Below are 21,450 nucleotides of genomic sequence, written 5' to 3' on the forward strand. Positions count from 1 at the left end.
TTTGCAAACAATAAATGTTGGAGAGGGTGTAGAGAAAAGGGGACCCTTCTACATGGATGGTAGGAATGTAAACTGGTATAGCCACTACAGAGAATAGTATGGAGGTTCCCTTAAAAAAAAACAAACAGAAAACTAAAAACAGAGCTACCATATAATCCAACAATCCCACTCCTGGGCATATAGCCAGATAAAAATATTATTCAAAAGGGTACATGCATCCCAATGTTCATTGCAGCACTGACTACAATGGCCAAAACATGGAAACAACCTAAATGTTCTTTGACAGAGGAACAGATAAAGAAGATGTGGTACATATTAATGGAATGGAATATTAATAACACAATGGAATATTACTCAGCCATTAAAAAGAATGAAATAATGCCATTTGCAGCAACATGGCTAAACCTGTAAATTATCATACTAAGTGAAGTAAGACAGAAAAGAGAAATATTGTATGATATTGCTTATATGCAGAATTTTTAAAAAATGATATAAAAATAAAGTCCTACCAGTCTCTGGGGCAGAGCTGTGTTCTTCTATCTCTCACAAGCACCCTATGCTAATAAACTGACTCTTTGCCTGCCACTTTGCCTTATGCTGAATTCTTTATGTGATGAGACAAAAATAACCTGAGTTCATTAAGTCCTGACACCAGGTGAGCAGTTTCAATTTAAACACAGCCCCTTACTAAGTTAGGGATCCTGGGTTCAAGTTCCAGTCTGAGAAGCAGGTCCCAGCCCATAAGTTTGAGTTCCAATCTGAGTTGTGGCTTGATTGAGTCCCACCTGAGAAATGTGGTTTCAATTTAAGGTATGCAAATAGGCCTCTTTCTGGGAAAGACTAGGGGATGGGCAAGACTGTCTGTTTCCTCTGCAGAGCCCTATGGGGATAGCTGATTAAGAATTGTTTCTTTGTTTGCCAAAGTCCTATGGGGCTGGTGAATGCAAGCCCCACTGGCTAACAGATCCAAGTGACCTAGGGGTCCATCCCGTGGCAGCAGGTGCAAAAGCTGGGGTGACAGATGTGCGCATGCTCCCCCCAGGAAGAAATTGGAGACTTGGGGTAGGATTAAGGGAGAAGGCAGAGGTGAAATTCGCTGGCTTTCCTGGTTTCTTAGGAGAATCAAAGTTAGCCCCTAGATGCGTATTACATTAGAAGCCTAAGTCTCAGGCAGTAGCTTTTAAGGTATATAAGTATGCCAAAGGGAGACTGGGAGGCAGGCTTTTTTTGCCTGTTTCTTTTACTCCAAGCCTTGGTGGCTCAGATGGTAAAGAATCTGCCTGCAATGTAGGAGACCTGGGTTTGATCCCTGGGTCAGGAAGATCCCCTGGAGAAGGGAATGGCTACCCACTCCAGCATTCCTGCCTGGAGAATTCCATGGACAGAGGAGCCTGGAGGGCTACAGTTCATAGGGTCCCAAAGAGCTGGAAATAACTGAGCAACTAATGCTTACATTACTTTGTCTATTATACTATTTTTGTCTGGTAGGTTTTCTTTCTTTAAGCACATTTAATATATCACCATCCTCTCTGGTGGTCTACAAGGTTTCTGCTGAAAATTCAGCTCAGTCTTACGGGAGTTCCTTATATATGATGAGCTCCTTTTTTCTTGCTGCTTTCACAATTCAAACTTTGACTTTAGAAAATCTGATTATAATGTGTCACGGTGTGGATTTCTTTAGAGCCATATAATTTTTTTTTTTTTTGAGAGTCTTGGATCTGAATGTCCATTTACTTAGCCAGATTTGAGAAGTTTTCAGCCATTACTTCTTTGAGTAACCTTTCTGGTCCTTTCTCTCCCTCTCCTCTTTCTGGGACTCCATATGTATATATTGGTCTGCTTTATTAGATCTCATAAGTCCTTTAAGTGTTCCTCACTGTTTCATTCTGTTTTGCTTTTGTTTCTCTGAATTATTTCCAAGGATCTGTCTTTGATTTGATTGATAGCTTTTTTCTTCTTGATCTAGTCTGCTGTTCAACCCTTTTTAGTATACGCTTTTTAGTTCATAGTATTGTATTCCACTCCATGATTTCTGTTTAGTACCTTTTAATACTTTCCATATCTTTGTTGAAGTTTTTACAGTGTTCATGCATTGTTCTCTTGACCCACATGGGCACTTTTATGACAGTTACTTTGAATTTTCTGTCAGGTCAATCATTGGATTGGTTTCTGGAGATTTATCTTGATCCTTTGTTTGAAACATTTTTGCCTGTTTCTTCAATTTAGATATGGACAGAGAAACAGAGAAAAATACCTACCTATACTGTTTTTTTCATATTAACTAAGCTTCAAGGACAAATGGAATGCAATTATATTCTTATTTACTTTTTTTTTGGCTAAGACTGATACTAAAATTAACATATTCCTTAAGTGTATACTAACTGATAACCCTGTAATATTTGAGGTGTTAGAGACAGGCCAGCACAAGATAAAAATAGCTGCTGCAGATAAACCAATCATGTACATAATGACATTGCTATAAATATAAAATTTAGTTTTCTCTTTATTTCATGATAATTATCAAAGTGTCTTGAGTATCAAGTGCTGTATGTTTACAAAGATTAAATTATACTGCTAAATTGTAATTTTAGTTTTTGAAAGGTTATCTGACAAAACATATTAGTGAAAAATAATTGACTTACTCTTCAAACATATATGGGGCTTCCCTGAGAGCTCAGTTGGTAAAGAATCTGTCTGCAATGCAGGAGACCCCGGTTAGATTTCTGGGTAGGGAAGATCCACTGGAGAAGGGATAGGCTACCCACTCTAGTATTCTTGGGCTTCTCTTGTGGCTCAGCTGGTAAAGAATCCTCCTGCAAGGTGGGAGACCTGGGTTCGATCCCTGGGTTGGGAAGATTCCCTGGAGAAGGGAAAGGCTACCCACTCCAGTATTCTGGCCTGGAGAATTCCATGGACTGAATAGTCCATGGGGTTGCAGAGAGTTGGACACCACTGAGTGACTTTCAGTTTCACTTTTCAAACATGTATGACTCATTCTGTAAATGTTGATATTAAATATTATATTATGCCCATTGTGGCATTTTGATTACAGAAGATACTCTTGCTCTCATTATGTTGAGATGGAGTTGCTGGCTTCTCTCAGAATTTCTGAAGTGGTAATTTAAATTAACACCATACAGTCTCAATTTATTCCAGCTGATCACAGTTGTACCCTGAATGTGTATATGATTGGAGAATAAGAGAAACTTCATTGCACACTAAAAAAGAAAGTCGCATCTATGTGTAGAATTTTTTTACTTCATCAAGCCTATAACTTAGGTTCCCAGTACTCTGATATATACCATGGGATGAATGATGTACTCATCCCTTGGTATCCACAAAAGATTGGTTCCAGGAGCCCCAAAGATACAAAAATCTGCAGCTACTCAAGTCCCTTATATAATATGCTGTAGCATTTGCATATAGCTTATGCTCTTCTTTCTGAATACTTTAAATCATCTCTAGATAATTTAGAATACCTAATAAAATGCAAATGATGTGTAAATAGCTGTGAACACAATGTACATGCTATGTAAACAACTGCAAATTCAAGGTTTGCTTTATTGGGACTTTCTGGATTTTTTTTCCCTTAATACTTTCAATCTACTGATGGTTGAATCCAAGGACATAGACCACATGGAAAGGAAAGGCCAACTGTGCACTATGGGCTTCAAAAGAAAAGGTACATTTCTACTAGGGCTTCTGAATCAGCTTAAAAAGTTAATTCTGACTTCCTTTTATATATTCAGTAAAACCAGATGGTCAGTGTGCCTCAAACACCACTAAACACTTTACCAAGGGCTGCATACCAATATTTTGAGCAGGCATGCTGAGAATGAAGAATATGTGGAAGGCAAGACATTAATCACATGAACATCAACCTTGCCTACACCTAGTACACAGAGATGCTGACTCAAACAAAAGTATTGATTTTTGTTTCTCTTTTGCTTCTTTCCATGTATGTACAGTTGCTCATACTACTTCATTTCACTATAGAGGTGCCTGTTCAGTTTCATCCTACTGTACTCAGGAAGGTTATTCATCAGGCTCCAATCAACTTCTACTTTGCTAAGATAAGATAGTATATTCTTAAACCAAGTCAAATTAACTAACTTTTAAAATAAATAAATATCTCAATCACTAGATTGCTTGAATCAAGCAGAATCTATACTCAGGTTTAAAAGATAGGTACTATAATGTAAATGCCACATTGCTGGCATTTACTTTAATTTTCTGGCTTGGGTTTTATTATTCAACTTTCTATGAAAACAAATACAAAAATGTAGACAGTGTGATTTTGCACATAATGTGTAATTTTCACCCCATTCCATCTGCAGAATATGATTGAATAATAATTTTTAAAAACAACAATAGCTAATCAGTGTTTGAGCATCTCTAAAGCTGCTACATACCAGTCTAAGAATTTTCTCAATTCATCCTCATTACAATCCTATAGTGGAAGTATTGTTTTCAACCACATTTTATGGATCAGGAAACTGAGACACAGAGAAATTAAGATCAGGCAGTAAGTAAGAGGCTGCATCAAGATCTGAACCCAGGATATCTGAATTAAGCTTGTCTTCATGACTACTTTTCACAGGTACCTGCTGCTGCTGCTAAGTCGCTTCAGTCGTGTTCGACTCTGTGCGACCCCATAGACGGCAACCCACCAGGCTCCCTCGTCCCTGGGATTCTCCAGACAAGAACACTGGAGTGGGTTGCCATTGCCTTCTCTGTCACAGGTACCTACAGTGTACCAAATGATTATTTTGGTAAAATGAAAATTTAGATAGTACTTTAAAAGTATCATTATTAATTTAAAAAAAAATCTTGGGAAAGTCAATGGAGGAATATTAAAGAACACCAAAGAACTCTAATAACTCTATCAGAGAAGCAATGGAATCAAATATCATACAGGAGTCCTAAAATCAGTGCTCAGCTTGTGAGTGACTGAAATGTTACCTTTTCCAAAAATATGCAATTTTCTTTTAGAAGAATTGTTTTGAGACTAATAGACAACTAACTGACACAGGGCCTCTACCAAATATTTTAGAAATATTCTTACAGTCTTAAAAATAAATAAACAAAATAACAATCCTCACCCAGAAGGGAAAATATAGAAGAGATTCTTTTTTTTCTTTTACATAAATAGATAAAGTAGCAGAGTGATTATAGGTTTTGAATATTAACAGCATTAGAAAATGCTAGTCTAGAAGCTCAAATTCTTTGCCAAACACAAAAGAAATCAAACAAGTAAATAATCAACTCAAATTTTTTGTGGACCAGTTAAGAACTGGTATTTGATTTTATTCTGAGAATCTTCTTCCAAGTTGTAATAAATCTCCAACGATTCATCTAAAGCTGGACTTGAATCAATAACTCATCCTTTCAGCTGCTGGCTCCAGACTCCTTCAACCTTTTCAATGTATTGCTCTAACCTTTGCAATATTTCCTGCCCTTTTCATCCTTGAATCATCTGGTCTTCTTCTATTTAATTCATTTGGTTGGCATCTTTTTCAAACAAAAAGCAGTTCACTGAAAAGCATTAATTGAATAAAAGTGTAAGTGCAGACATATCATGGAGCTTTTTAAAATAAAATTTCAAGGTTTATTTTTCTAGATCTAAGAGTCTGAAATAACTTTTAGCCATTATGAAAGAAAACAAACAAACTTAGATTGTATATCTCTTTTCACTGATTAAATGTATTGAACTGACACGACTGAAAAGCTGACTAATCTAAAATCAACAAATGGCAGTGCTTATAAGATAAGCTTTATTTCAGATCATTCCTCTTGCCTGAACCAGGGGATTCAGTATGGTTTCAGGGGAAACCAGTATGGATTACTATTGGCTTCCTTTGTTTCTAACTTGGATTCATAGCAAGATTTCTGCACCACAAAGTCTTTAGGCTAGAGTCGTTTTGTGCAGATTTTGAATTGAAAGTAATCTGATTAAGGTAACACAAGTGCAAATATCATGAATTCCTATTATGATACCAGAGTCTCTAAATGGGACTACATTACTGCATAACAATAAAAGGAACAGTAATTAAGAGCAAATGTGGAAATGTGGGACTCTCTCAAACTTCCCTTGTGGCTCAGCTGGTAAAGAATTTGCCTGCAATGTGGGAGACCTGGGTTCAATCCCTGGGTTGGGAAGAACCCCTGGAGAAGGGAAAGGGTACCCACTCCAGTATTCCATGGACTATACAGTCTACAGGGTTGCAGAGAGTCAGACACAACACAGTGAAGAGTCGGACACAACTCAATGACTTTCACTTTGGGGCTCATATTCCAATATTTTCTTTCTTGGCCTTCAGTTGTTCCATTTTTAATTTTCAAAGAGTTGGCATTATTTATTTGATTCTTACTTGATTGTTTGACTCTCTTCACCTAAAGGTCAGAATAGCAAAAATGAAGGAAGAAGGTACACAATCAAGTGTTTTGGTAACTCAGCTTGAGTCTATGGTCCTCATAGCCTGTGTCTATGCAAAGCTCTGTTGATTTCCAGCATGTTTTGACATCCTGGAGCTCTGCTCAGTGTGCAAGCCAGATTTGATTTTTCTTCCTCTACTTGTATTATCTTTTAGAAACAATGGAATTGAAGCTTTAAAGATTTTACTGCCTCTCCTTTAGAAGACTGCAATTAAAATAGGCTTAAAAAAAGTTTTTTTAAATGTACATGCTCACTGGGTTACTTTTTAATTTTCCTCTCTACACCCAAGTGGATAATTTAAGCAATGGCTAGTGTATCAGATATTAGTGTTTTACAGTTTACTGTGTTCAACAGCAGAATGTGTCTTAGCAGAGAAGCACAGAAATACTTCATTATACTAGGACACTTGGGGAAACAAGAAAACATGACTTTCTTCTTTTTGTAGTTTGTCTCATTGTGATGGTTTCAAGTTATGTGGTTTCTGTTATTCGGGATCTATTCTGTTAAATAGCCAAACAATAAGCAACTGTTTGTTAACTAATTAAACCTAAGTCTTTACATAATTAAGCAGATACTCAGTGTGCTTCTAAAAATATCGTAACATATTTGTGATTTAAACCCTTTTACAAATAGACACCGCAGAAACAGACTGTTGGTACTGTAATAAAGTAGAAATATGTCAAATATTGCAATGACTGATTCCTTTTGCCAGGGCTCAACAAACTTTATCTGTAAAGGGGCAGATAGTAAATATTTTTGACTTTGCAGCTCATATGGTCTCTGTTGCAAGCACTCTGCTGTTTTGGTCCAAAAGCAGACATAGACAATATTTAAAAAGATGAGCATGGTTACATTCCAATAAAACTTTATTGATAAAAACAAGCAGTGGGCTGGATTTGACTCATGGGCACTTGTGTGACAGCTCCTTCCTCATTCTCTTGATGGTAGACATCTCACTCATACATGATACTTTATAAATGTATGCTTAGTGTTATATATATAAATGTGATGGTAAACAAATATGATTTACTACCTTAAATGTTTTAGATGCACTGGGGGAGACTTTTAACAAAGAAAACAAACACTCAATGAAGCGTTACAAGGATGCGAAATTAATGAAAATGCAGTTTGATCAATATGTTAACATCAAAAATAAATTAAGAAATAGTTTGGCTTTTTAATTTCCCACAATTATTTTGAACTACTTTCTACTCCATAGTGAGAAAAAACAGTAAACTTGCTGATCAAAACAATACTGATGTTTTTCCAGTTGAAAAGTTTATTTTAAGTAAACTTACTGTCTCTAGGGTAAATGTTCAGACTCTCAGAGTTTTTCCTCCCTTTGTCTTAATTTAGTGGTGTGGGTAGGAATGAACAATGAGATGCTGGAGTGTTTTTCTGGTGATGGGAGAATATGTCTAGATTCACAGTTGAATCCTCTTAGTATTCTCTTGGCCCTTGGTGGTCTTCTCTCTTTAATTTCAAGGCTAGTGAAAGGCTTGAGCAATTCTCTCACAGACAAGTTCTGAGGGCTGCCCCGGCTTTATCTCAGCATGAGAAATTCCATGAGGTTGATTATAAGGCCCATTGGAGTAACAGAATAGGCACGACCTGGCCCAGTAGCTTTCAAACAGATGGGCTCTATGATCCACTCTGTTGATCTCCTCACAGTATCTCTAGTCTATACCATTAATTTTTATCTTTTAAGATTTATTTATTCCATTAATTTAGCTTTATTTTCTGGCTGCACTGGGTCTTCATTGCTGCATGCGGGCCTTCTCTAGTTATGGCGAGCAGGGGCTTCTCTGTAGTTGTGGTACACTAGGCTTTCTCACTGCAGTGGCTTCTCTTGTTGCAGAGCATGGGCTCTAGGTGCGCCGGTTTCAGTAGTTGTGGCCCAGGGGTTCAGCTGTCCTGCGGCATGTGGGATCCTCTTAGAACAGGGATTGAACCCATGTGCCCCGCATTGACTGGTGGATTCCTAACCACTGTACCTCCAGCAAGCCCCTATCAGCTATTTTATACGACCTCAATATGGCAATAAGGAATTCAAGGATTAATTGCACATAGTTGCCACAAGAGACTCTTTGGTTCTATTTCTTATTCCTTCTTCCTGACATTCCACTTTTGACACTTTTACTCTGATGTCGGTACCATGTGTCCACAGGGTGCTCACTGTGAGGTGCTCCCCACCCAGATTTGCAAACTCAATGTGGCATGAAATTGCCTCAGAAGTCTGTTTTTTTGCAATGATTATCTTGTTTATCTAATCTACTCATTCTCCTTCTACCTCTGAAATTCAATAAAAGGAATGGGAGCAAAGAAAGACTCCGATCTCTGATATCTTCTCTCTCTTTCTCTTCTACATAAAGAAGATCCTTCTTACCGTTTTTTGGTAATGATATCCCCCATTCTCTAATAACTTACTGTTTCTGTCTTTTATTTTTTCTTCAGGCACCATCTACATATCTTGTGTTCAAATTCTTTGGTGACCAAATCTCATAATGCGTCCTGCATTGTCAAAGGGTTATAGGGAAACATGACTGACAGGAAGAATAAAAATGCTGAAAACATATGCCAAATGTACTCATTACAAAAGGTATTAAATGAGCAACTTTTCATTTAAATGTTTGGAAATGTTTTAATGTTATTTCAAGATAAGATTATGCTTTCTTTTGCTGTCTCTCAACAGATGATATGAATGTGTGTTTAGACGGTACAGAAATCAAAGAATCTCTGCTAGTGGCAGGTTGATAGTAAGATTCATGATACATCAGCAAGAGGAAGATTTGTGGATGTGAGTGATCTCACAGCATTTCAGATACTTCATCTATCATGCCTTACTGCCCCATCCCCAACACCATTATTTTTCCAAGAAAGGAGAATTCTTTGAGTTGCAAACTCATTACCAAACTTTTAGATTCCTTATTTCTCTAAAATCTTTTTTCTTTCTGACATCTTGGCTAATTCCACTTTTATCAGCTGTCCCAGAAATATTTTCCTATGAGAGTTAAGGAATCTTTTTCACTTTATTTCTATTTTGCTAAATCTAAGTACTAGATATCCATAATACTGTATTCATGGTCCAGTCATTTAGTAGAGAAGCTCCATCCTATTTGCCATATAAATGCCTAAGGCAAAAACTCCACCTTCAAAGATCTCATAATACAGTGGGGAAGACAGACATTAACTATAATAACTGTGAAAGAATTAATGCAATAAAGGTGGGTATAAGCTGCCACATAGTTCAAAGAAGGGATGCAACCATTCCAGGCTTAGCAGATGCATAGAAGATCTGGCTAGAGATGTCATGCACCTGAAGACAGGATGACTAAAGTTTGGCAGATAAAAAATGTGGAGAAAAGCACTAAAGGCAAAAGAAGAGCATGAGTAGGTATATGGGAAAGATGCATAGGCCATTTGGGGAAGAAAGAGAGAGATTTACCATTCAATGTGGGAAGAGGTTGTCTCTTCAACAAACGGTGCTGGGGGACAAAATGCTATCTACATGCAATAGAATTAAGAATTTGGGACTCTACCTCACAGTATATATGGAAAATTACTCAAAATAAACCAATAACCTAAGTATCAGAGCTAGCTAACAATACAAGAAATATAAAAAGAAACCCTAGTGACTATAGATTTGGTAATGGATTAATAGAAAAGACTTTAAAACAGGAGCAAAATAAGAAACAGATAAATCGGATCTTAACATTTTTTTTTTAAAGTGTGCTACAAGATAGATTATCAAGAAGGTGAAAAAGCAGCCTAAAGAATGGAAGAAAATATTTGCAAATCAAGATAGACAAATGGGCCAGCAAGCACAGGGAAAGATGATTGATGTGAATTGTCATTCAGTTCAGTTCAGTCACTCAGTCGTGTCCGACTCTTTGTGACCCCATGAATTGCAGCACTCCAGGCCTCCCTGTCCATCACCAACTCCCGGAGTTCACTCAGACTCATGTACATCAAGTCAGTGATGTCATCCAGCCATCTCATCCTCTGTCGTCCCCTTCTCCTCCTGCCCCCCAATCCCTCCCACCATCAGAGTCTTTTCCAATGAGTCAACTCTTCACATGAGGTGGCCAAAGGACTGGAGTTTCAGGTTCAGCATCAGTCCTTCCAAAGAAATCCCAGGGCTGATCTCCTTCAGAATGGACTGGTTGGATCTCCTTGCAGTCCAAGGGACTCTCAAGAGTCTTCTCCAACACCACAGTTCAAAAGCATCAATTCTTTGGCATTTAGCCTTCTTCACAGTCCAACTCTCACATCCATACATGACCACAGGAAAAACCATAGCCTTAACTAGACGAACCTTTGTTGGCAAAGTAATGTCTCTGCTTTTGAATATGCTATGTAGGTTGGTCATAACTTTCCTTCCAAGGAGTAAGTGTCTTTAAATTTCATGGCTACAGTCACCATCTGCAGTGATTTTGGAGCTCAAAAAAATAAAGTCTGACACTGTTTCCACTGTTTCCCCATCTATTCCCCATGAAGTGATGGGACCAAATGCCATGATCTTTGTTTTCTGAATGTTGAGCTTTAAGCCAACTTTTTCACTCTCCACTTTCACTTTCATCAAGAGGCTTTTTAGTTCCTCTTTACTTTCTGCCATAAGGGTGGTGTCGTCTGCATATCTGAGGTTATTGATATTTCTCCTGGCAATCTTGATTCCAGCTTGTGTTTCTTCCAGTCCAGCATTTCTCATGATGTACTCTGCATATAAGTTAAATAAGCAGGGTGACAATATACAGCCTTGATGAACTCCTTTTCCTATTTGGAACCAGTCTGTTGTTCCATGTACAGTTCTAACTGTTGCTTCCTGACCTGCATATAGGTTTCTCAAGAGGCAGATCAGGTGGTCTGGTATTCCCATCTCTTTCAGAATTTTCCACAGTTTATTGTGATCCACACAGTCAAAGGCTTTGGCATAGTCAATAAAGCAGAAATAGATGTTTTTCTGGAACTCTGTTGATTTTTTGATAATCCATCAGATGTTGGCAATTTGATCTCTGGTTCCTCTGCCTTTTCTAAAACCAGCTTGAGCATCAGGAAGATCACGGTTCACGTATTGCTGAAGCCTGGCTTGGAGAATTTTGAGCATTACTTTACTAGCGTGTGAGATGAGTGCAATTGTGTGGTAGTTTGAGCATTCTTTGGCATTACTTTTCTTTGGGATTGGAATGAAAACTGACCTTTTCCAGTCCTGTGGCCACTGCTGAGTTTTCCAACTTTGCTGGCATATTAGGGAAATGCAAATCAAAACCACATTGATATGCCATTTTGTGAAATTTAAAAAAAAAAAAAAGAAAATAAGAAGTATTGGTGAGGATGGGGAGAGACTGGAATCCTTGTCAATAGATGGTGGCAAAGTACAATGGAGCAGCCACTCTGGAAAGCAGTTTAACTGTCCTTATAAAGCTAAAGGCAGAACCCCATATGAACCAAGTATTCCAACCTCTAGGTTTAAATACAAAATAACTGCAAAAGGATACACAAATAAATACTTGATACAAATGTTCATTGTAGCACAATCACAACAGTCAAAAGGTGGAAACAGTCCAAATGCTCATCAATAGATAAATATATAAACTGTGACATTACTTTGCAATCATAAAAGGAAAAGAACGACTGATGAACTCAACAATGTAAACGTATCTTGGAAATATTAAATGAAAGAAGGCAGACATAAAAGATTAGCTATTGTATGATTCCATTTATATGAATTGTCAAGAAGAGGTAAATCTACAGTACAGAAAGCATCCTGGTGGTTGTCAGAAGCTAGAGGAAAGGATCTTAGGGAGTAACTACTTGATGGGTACAAGATTTCATTTTGTAGAAATGATAGTTTTGGAGTTGGATAGAGATGGTGGTTGTACTACATTGTGAGTGTGCTAAATATCAACCAGATATGCACCTTAAAAATCATTAATTTTATGTTACACCGATTTTACCACAATTAACAAAAATCTCCATGTTAAAAATTTTCCTGGCTGTTCTTTTGGAACAGAAAGTGGAGACATTGGTTACACACTGGTCTATCCATTAAAGCAGGCTTACAACTATGTCCTAAAGAGAATTTTGACCCCTTTCATAAGAACTTCCTGAGTGGGGTGGGTTACCTTTCACTTACACATTAATCCTTGTGATGCTCCTCAATTTCCACATGAAGATCATCAACCTTTAACTCAATTATTAGTTATGGTATATATTGTTTACTTGTAACTGAACTGCTATAATTTAGGTGATATACAATAGATACTATTTAAACTGTTAAATATGACAGGCACTCTGCAGAACCCTTCATTTTTATCCCAGGACATTTTTGGTTTCCAGGTTGGGATTTATCTGGGCCATCTTCCAACTGCCAACAACCACAACTCTTTCACTAGGAGCTTTCTCTGGATGTCAAAGCCTGCTCAGCTTACCCAGGGAAGGAACCCTCTGAAACAGGCAGTATCTGTTTTTAAAGATATGAAAGCTGAAGCATACTGAGGCTTAGCAATTTGATCAAGATCACAGAGCTACTGAGTGATATTGCTGGCATAAAAACCCAAGACTGCAAAGCTGGGTCTCTGAATCACTTTGCACATGACCTCTCAGTAAACAGAACAGTATCTCACTAACTGCTCGCCTAGGTACACAAAAAACCTAAAGCATCTTCTGAAGAATACTAGTAAATGATGAGAAGAAAGCTTTGCAACCTGTCTGTTCCTCTAGGTGCTCTAAAATCTACTTGATAATTAAATCAACTGAGCCAGAAGCCCTGTACCTAAAATCTACTATGTCCTCTTCCAACCACAGTAAGGCTACGATTATTGTGTTGTGATGTCATCTACTAACAATGTCAGATGAAACAGAAATATTCTAAAGAATTCATCTTGATGTTTAGATAAGGACATCATCAAAGGCTTTCCAGTCTTTTTAATAAAAATATAGGGAGAAATGGCTTTCGGATGTTAGCATCAGGAAGAACAGTTGACTCTTTCAAGCAATTAATTGGTTTTTTATTGCATAGAGCATGACTGTGCCACTTTTCATGTTTCTTTCATACACCAGCTGTTAGAAAGACATTGTGCCCTATCCAGAGCAAGTGATATAACCATACTATATCACAGCCCTGACTGCAGGAGATGTCTCTAACCTTGTTTCCTAAAAGAATTACTTGTAATTCATGTTTTCTTGTGTTTTATATCTTTGTGATACCTTTAAAAGGTTTTGTAAAAGATGAGGCATAAATAAATCAATATGGGAGCCAACCAACACCATAGGTTTATTATTTGAAAACTTCTGATTGCTGACTGCAGAAGTATCCTACCCATGGCATGTTAAACCAAAAGGAGTGGACTACAGCTCTCAACTTCTTTTGGATTCATTTTTCTGTCTCACTCAGTGTAGGAACAAAAGACTCCAGACAAGGACATGTATAAACTAAAGCAAAAGAAACACAGCAAGCCCTTGAACGAACCTTCAGTTTGGCATCATGGAAGGCAACATACAGAAAAGATTATGTTTCAGGGTTCCATACATGTCTTAATGCCTGCTGCTAAGTCGCTTCAGTCGTGTCTGACTCTGTGCAACCCCATAGACGGCAGCCCACTAGGCTCCTCTGTCCCTGGGATTCTCCAGGCAAGAACACTGGAGTGAGTTGCCATTTCCTTCTCCAATGCATGAAAGTGGAAAGTGAAAGTGAAGTCGCTCAGTCGTGTCCGACTCTGTGCGACCCCATGGACTGCAGCCTACCAGGCTCCTCCGTCCGTGGGATTTTCCAGGCAAGAGTACTGGAGTGGGTTGCCGTTTCGTTCTCCAATGTCTTAATGCCTACCAACTACTAAACGTGAATGGGAGAGGGTGGCTGGATGGAGACTCCAGAATGCACCAAGGCACAACCAAATACTTATGTCCCTGATTATCTATTTGGAAGATATCACTTTCAAGCTAGAAGTAGCACTGAAGCATGACGGAAGCTTGCAAAGCGTCTTGTTCTTGGATGGCCATGAAGTGTAATCATTTATGTGCATAAACCTCATTTCGTCATAAGCTACTCAAATATGTTCTTAGTGGGGAGTATGTGTGTGAGTGTGTGCATGCAGTGTGTGCATACATGAAGCTATAAGGGTGTGCATACTTAACAGGCCCCAAAACAAACTGGGTAGACAGCACAGAACTTTGTTTATAATAGCCATATAATAATTATTGATAATATAGCTAACCATGAGTGCTCAAAATACATTATTTACTTATGATAATCACTGATGCGATTACCATAAATAATCTCAGCAATTATCAAATGCCAGGAAGTTACACATTGAGTCATCTGTGTAACTGGTGGGCATTAGGCTATGCTGTCAAACCTGTTTTCTTACATTTTAATTGCTAGTCTGATTTTAACAGATGTAATGCACAGGATGCCAATGTCAATCAGAGTACAAGCTATTACTCTTAAGCTGACTAATACTGCCATCACAACTACATCACTTTATGTTTCTCTGTAATTGCCTTCCTGGGTTTTTAATTGTATCCGCATTTATGAGGTCAGCAGGATACAGAAAAATACTACAATTTTTTCTGTAAAAATGAGTGACAGTTATTTGTCATATTTGGTACTTAATTATGGCATGTCAATCACGCTGATTCACAGTGACATAGGCCCTTAGGGTCCAAAGAAATAATCTGGCACTGGAAAAGTCATGATTTGAACATCAATTAAAAGTATAACAAAGCATTCACTATTAATTCTGTGCAACTTCAGAATTCCAATAACATTGCTAACTAAAGTTCTGTCATTGTATCTGTTGAAGTATTTTTGAAATTTGCATGATGCACCAGATAAAAAAGTGAAAAATGAACTTCCTTAAATTTAAAAGCTTTTGTCCCTCTAAAGACATTATTAAGAAAATGGAAAAAAAAAAAAAAAACACAAAATGCAATACAGTTCTTATAAATCAGGTATTGGCTAAAGTTTTCATATCTAAAACATGTTTGTGTGTTTGTATGTATATAATGTATGTGTGTGTCTGTGTGTGTGAACTCAGTTGCTTAGTCATGTCCGACTCTTTGGGAGCCCATGAACCAAGCCCGCCAAGTTCCTCTGTTCATGGAATTTTCCAGCAAGAATACTGGAGTGAGTTGTCATTTCCTTCTCCATTTCCTTCCTTCCTGACCCAGGGATCGAACCTGAGTCTCCTGCATTGGCAGGCAGATTCTGTGCCACTGTGCCACCTGGGAAGCCCCTATATATAGTCTTATAATATGTATATAATCTTACAACTCAACGACAAAAAGACAAACAACCCAACTAAAAAATGTGCTAAGAGTTTACATACTTAAAAGTTAAACAGAGCACTTCTATATGGCCCATAAATTCCACTTTTAGGTATATACACAAAATAATTAAAAATACTCAGATAATACGTACCATTGTTCATTATACCATCATTCATAACAGGCAAAGGTAGAAAATCCCTAAGTGCTCATCCACAGATAAAAGGATAAACAAATGTGATATACACACACAATGAAATATTATTCAGCTCTAATAATAAAAAATGAAGTTCTGATACATGCTATAACATGGACAAATATTGAAAATATTATGCTAAATGATATAAGCCAAGGTATAAATTATTGGGTTGGCCAAAAAGTTTGGTTGGGCTTTTCATAAGATGTTACAGAAAAACTCAAAGGAACTTTTGGCCAGCCCAATATTATATGATGCCAGTTATATGAAATACTTGAAAAAGAAAAAAAGCATACAATGAGAATGTATGTTAGAGGTTACCAGGAGCTGAATGGAAGGGGGAATCAGAATTATTGATTAGTGGTTACATAATTTATGTTTGAGGTGAAAACAGTGATAGGTATGTAACACTAATTAATTAATCCAATTAATGCCACTGAATTTTACATTAAAAAGTGAATAAACAGCAAATGTTATGTTATATATACTTTGTGACAGTAAAAATAAAATGTATAAAATAGTATTCACATTTCAGTTGAACAGTTCACAACCCCTTTCCAACCAAGACGACTTTATCTTGATTTTTCCTGGTGTTCTGAAAGAGGCTGGCTTTCAAAGAAAGCTGTTTACTGAGTAATACTTATTCACCTGTTCTGACTCAGATTTGAAATCATTCAATATAGTTTCCGTTAAGAGTAAGGGAGTTATGTTCCTCACTGAGTTTCTGTAATTCCAGCTAACACACTTCAACTTTTCATTTACCTGCATGGCCTTTTTATGGGGAAACAGGTAAGGGATAGCTACTTGAGCTTTTAAAACAATGGTCCTATTTCTTCCTTCAAGTATCCCCAGGGCTCCTGGTTTCTAAGGATCCAGGGTCGGAAGCCATTGGTAGAGGTACAAGGAGCACTTGACTAGGCATCAAAAAAATGTTCAAATTCAACTCTGTGAGAAACAACATGGGTCTAACACACCTATTAAATATAATATTGATTTTGACTTACAATCTAAGATACAAGCACATTCTGTATTAAACAAAGTGATTTATAAATGCTAAAATAAATATGTCAAGGTGCACCAGGCAAAAGGAAACAATAAGGAATACAAATTTAATTATCAAATTATCAAATAAAGTGAGCTTCCCTGGAGGCTCAGTGGTAAAGAATCTGCCTGCCAATGTTGGAGATCCAGGTTCAATCCCTGGGTTGGGAAGATTCCCCTGGAGAAGGGGATGGCAACACACTCCAGTACTCTTGCCTGGAGAACTCCATGGACAGAGCAACCTGGCAGGCTACAGTCCATGGGGTCAGAAAAGACTAGGACATGACTTAGTGACTAAACCACCAACCATATCAAGTAAAGTATAATATGAACCAAAAGCATTTTTCATGGGAAAGAAGGGCACTTTGAAATGCTAAAGTCCCAATCAAATTATATACGTAATAGTTATGAATAATCAGGCACTAGAAACACAACAACCACAGGAGATACAAGGAGAAAATGAAAGATAAAAACACACTAATATTATGATACTTTAATACTTCAATAAGGCTCTAGTAGTGCTGTGCTCAGTCGCTTCAGTCATGTCTGACTCTTCACGACCCTATGGCGGGTAGCCCACCAGGCTCTGTCCGTGGAATTCTCCAGGCAAGAATACTGGAATGCGTTGCCATGCCCTCCTCCAGGAGATCTGGACAGAGGAGCCTGGCGGACTACAGTTCATGGGGTCCCAAAGAGTGGGACATGACTGAAGGCTCTAGTAGATGAAACACCAAATCAATAAAGTAGATCATATGGGTACACAGCAAAATTAATACTTTATAAGAAAATAAAACTCCAGCCACATGGTATATTCATTTATAGCATTTGATGGTTTTTAAAACTATTCTGATGTCATTACATTGGTCATACTTTCATATTAAGCTTCAAAATAAATGAATTGCATTCTACTAAATTGAATGTTGTAAATACGGTTGTCTTGGTATATAGGCTTTAAGTACCTGGATGAGGGCCATAGAGATATTACATAAATAAGCCAAAGACGGCTTATGCACCTTGGTTCTATATTGTTTACTTCTTTATAGTAGGTGAAGATCATTTGCTCAAAAGCCTATCAGCACCAAACTTAATTTTTATACATTATTATTTTTAAAATAGCACAGATAAAGCAGATTGTCACCAGAGTTTTCCTGTTTTGCATATCTCCACAAAACTGCACCCAACATCTTCTCTATCTGGACAAGAGAAGATCTGTAGCTCTGAAAGACCCCTCTGCTGCCCTTCAGAGTTCTCTGACTGCAAGACTCCCCACCTTGCTGCTGGGCAATCAACATCACCTACACACATAAACCTGATTTCCCATCTACCCCATGCCCTTTTCTCCTTCTGGGGAAGCCCTTACACTTAGCCTCTGGGAGGTCCTCTGCAGGAAGGAACATCCCCTGGAATGCAACCTATCAAAGTGCTGCCTGAATACAGCTCCTTATATACTACTGCCACCAAGTGATCAGATCCTTTTCCTTGATCCGCCTTGAAATCCCTCCAACTCACTACCCTCGTGTAAAAAGGGTAGTTACAAAATATAGATTGCTCTTGACCTGGTGTAATGTAATGAGTTCTAAAAGATCATGGCTTAGGCCAATGCTACCCAAACTGTATTTCCTATACCTGTGGCAGAGGCTATTATGTACTATCCAGATAACTCCTCAAAATTGAAACCCAGCTCATGGAAGTACTGCCCCTTGAGAGAGAGCTTGCAGCTATTAGAGCTTTTAGAGAATTGCCTTGGATTGAAGACAGCAGCCTTGTGCAAGGTTAGGACATTTTTTCTGCAGGCAGACTGTATCCAATGACTGGTTGATGCAAGGATATAAAATCTTGATTTCAATACATCCATTTAGGACTACTTTGAAGAGTCTTTCTGGGTTCAGAGCTTCTTCACATGAGATCAGCTAAGATTTTTTTCTGTGTGATTGAATCACACCCCACCCTATGCTTAATCCTGTTTCATTCTCTTCCCATACGGTACTGCTTCTGAAAGCACTTATTAATACACTTTCTGGAAACTAATCTCCTTTTCAGTGTATGCTCCCTGACACTGAAAAGTGTTAATTAAGATAATTCTGAGTGATATACAAATATTTTCAATTTTTATTTTATTAGTTATCCATTTTAACTGTTATATTTTATTTATAACAGTATTATTTATTGGGTAAGAGCCCAGGTCCTGAAGCCTGACTGCCTGCATTTAAATGCAGCTTCACTACTAAATATCTGATTTCTTTAGACAGACTGCTTAAACTTATGAGCCTCAATTTAATTATATTTAAAATAAAAATGATAACACCTAACACAGTTCTATAAGGATGAAATCAATATTTTTAAGGTCCTTAGAAGAATATCTAACATACAAGCTCTGTATAAATGTTTTTTTTTAATTAAAAAAAAAGTTAACCAGTAATATATGTATAAAATTATCAGGTAAAATGGGGTAACATTTTCTAACTCAGATATTTATTTAACGGACATGAATAATATTCAATTAAGGAACACTGTAGCTGGGATACATTTCAAGGGCATTGTTTATATTAGAAATGTGATTCCTAGAATCACAATTGGTATTAAATGTGAAAGCTAAGTTTTTTTTAATTGTTCATTCATTTAGTTATCAGGCCTCTTCTGATGAGCGCTGTGTGTGGAATACTGTAGGTATGTCAATAATAAGATCATGTCCAGTGTCTCCTCAGTTAGTGCTACAAATGTGCTGCAAAAAAGCCTTTTAAAAATATACAACTCTGTGATTTAGAATGGCAAGACTTTAACCCACATATGTGGGTAAGCCGGGGTTTATATGATGGAGGTTTGGCTTTTTGTGTCATATCTAAGAATTCACACAAAGAAAAAAACTCTACTGTCACCAGTCCTGTGAGCAAGTTAATTTAATCTTATAGAATGGATTAGTTTCATATTTTTGTAGTTATCTCATACAAGGGAAATAAAGACGACTTTTTATTTTTAAAACATGCATTCTCAAGATTTCCCTCCTTCGGGCACAAGCACTCATGATTTTTGTTCCTATGTATTCTTCCAGAATTATGGTATCTAAAATGATGTCCCTTTCTATAGCAACTGAGCAGGTACTGGGACCCCTATCTCCTTGTTAGAAGTAGACACAGTCATCATTGAGTTATATTTATCTTTTCACTGCATGTAAATGACATGCTGATATTTACCACAAATTCTATCACAAGGAAAACTGATATGAGGAAAAGGCCAAATGGTGAGACATTCGTTTTGTACCAAGCACTAAATTAATGGGTACATTAGCAAACTTATTTACATATAATTTAGAGTCATTAATAATTATATATATATATACATATGCTTTCTCTATATGTATATATATATAATTTACATATATAACTTTACATACATAATATATAGTATATATTTGAATGTATTATAGCATATGTGTGTGCTTAGTTGCTCAGTTGTGTCTGACTCTTGTGTCCAGAGCCTGCCAGGCTCCTCTGTCTATGGGACTTTTCAGGCAAGAATACTGGAATGGGTTACCATTTCCTCCTCCAGAGAGTCTTCCTGACCCAGGGATCGAACCTGTGTCTCTTGCATCTCCTACATTGGTAGGCAGATTCTTTGCCACTGTGCCACCTGGGAAGACCACCACGGAAGTCCAGTATCATATATATTGGGTCTCAAATGACACCTTACAGTCATATCACATTTCCTGAGCTTTCTCCCTCAGATCATTTCACACCTTCTCCTCTCTCCTCATACAGCTAAAACATCTTCCCACATCCCCAGTCTCAAGAGTTGAGAGTTCAAAGTTAACTGAGAATATAGAGGTAATCAAATGAGAACATCTAAAAACCCTCACCCAACTCAATTACCCAGACACATGCACCTGTGACTATATGGTGTTATCTTTTTCCTTTTATGATGGAGGAACTGTCAGAACTTCTGTTTAGGTCATTCTCTCGACCTGTCCACTAGATACCATCCTTACTGGCTCCAGTGATTCTCCTTTAACACTAGCCTTATAAATTTCTTCTCTTTTAAATCATTCTTATTTGCATATAAAATGCTATAACTTCTCCTATATTAAAAAAAACCTCTTACATTGACATTCTCTTCTTCAAGATACCTCCTCATTTCCTAATCTCTCATTTATTGCAAAGTTCCTCAAAAGAGTTGAGGAGACTACAAGAGTTGAGAACTCTGATTTTTCATCTCTCATTTCCTATTGAGCCTGGATCCTGTTGGGATTTATTGTTACATTTCACCAAACCAACTACTGTTAAGCTAACTATGATTTCCATGTTAGTAGATTCAATTATTAAATCATATTTCTCATCTGACTTCACAGATGTTCATCTCTTCTACACTGGAGCTATATTAGTGGAATGAAGGGGAAAAATAACCTATGATGTTCTAGATTGATGCAGAAAACTTATTTGACTAAATTGAACACTCTTTCTTGATTAAAAAATAAAAAGAAAATGTCCACAAGCAAGGAATAGAAGGGAATTTCCTCAAA

This window comes from Bos indicus, chromosome X (assembly GCF_029378745.1).
Source record: "Bos indicus isolate NIAB-ARS_2022 breed Sahiwal x Tharparkar chromosome X, NIAB-ARS_B.indTharparkar_mat_pri_1.0, whole genome shotgun sequence".
Lineage (NCBI taxonomy): Eukaryota > Metazoa > Chordata > Mammalia > Artiodactyla > Bovidae > Bos > Bos indicus.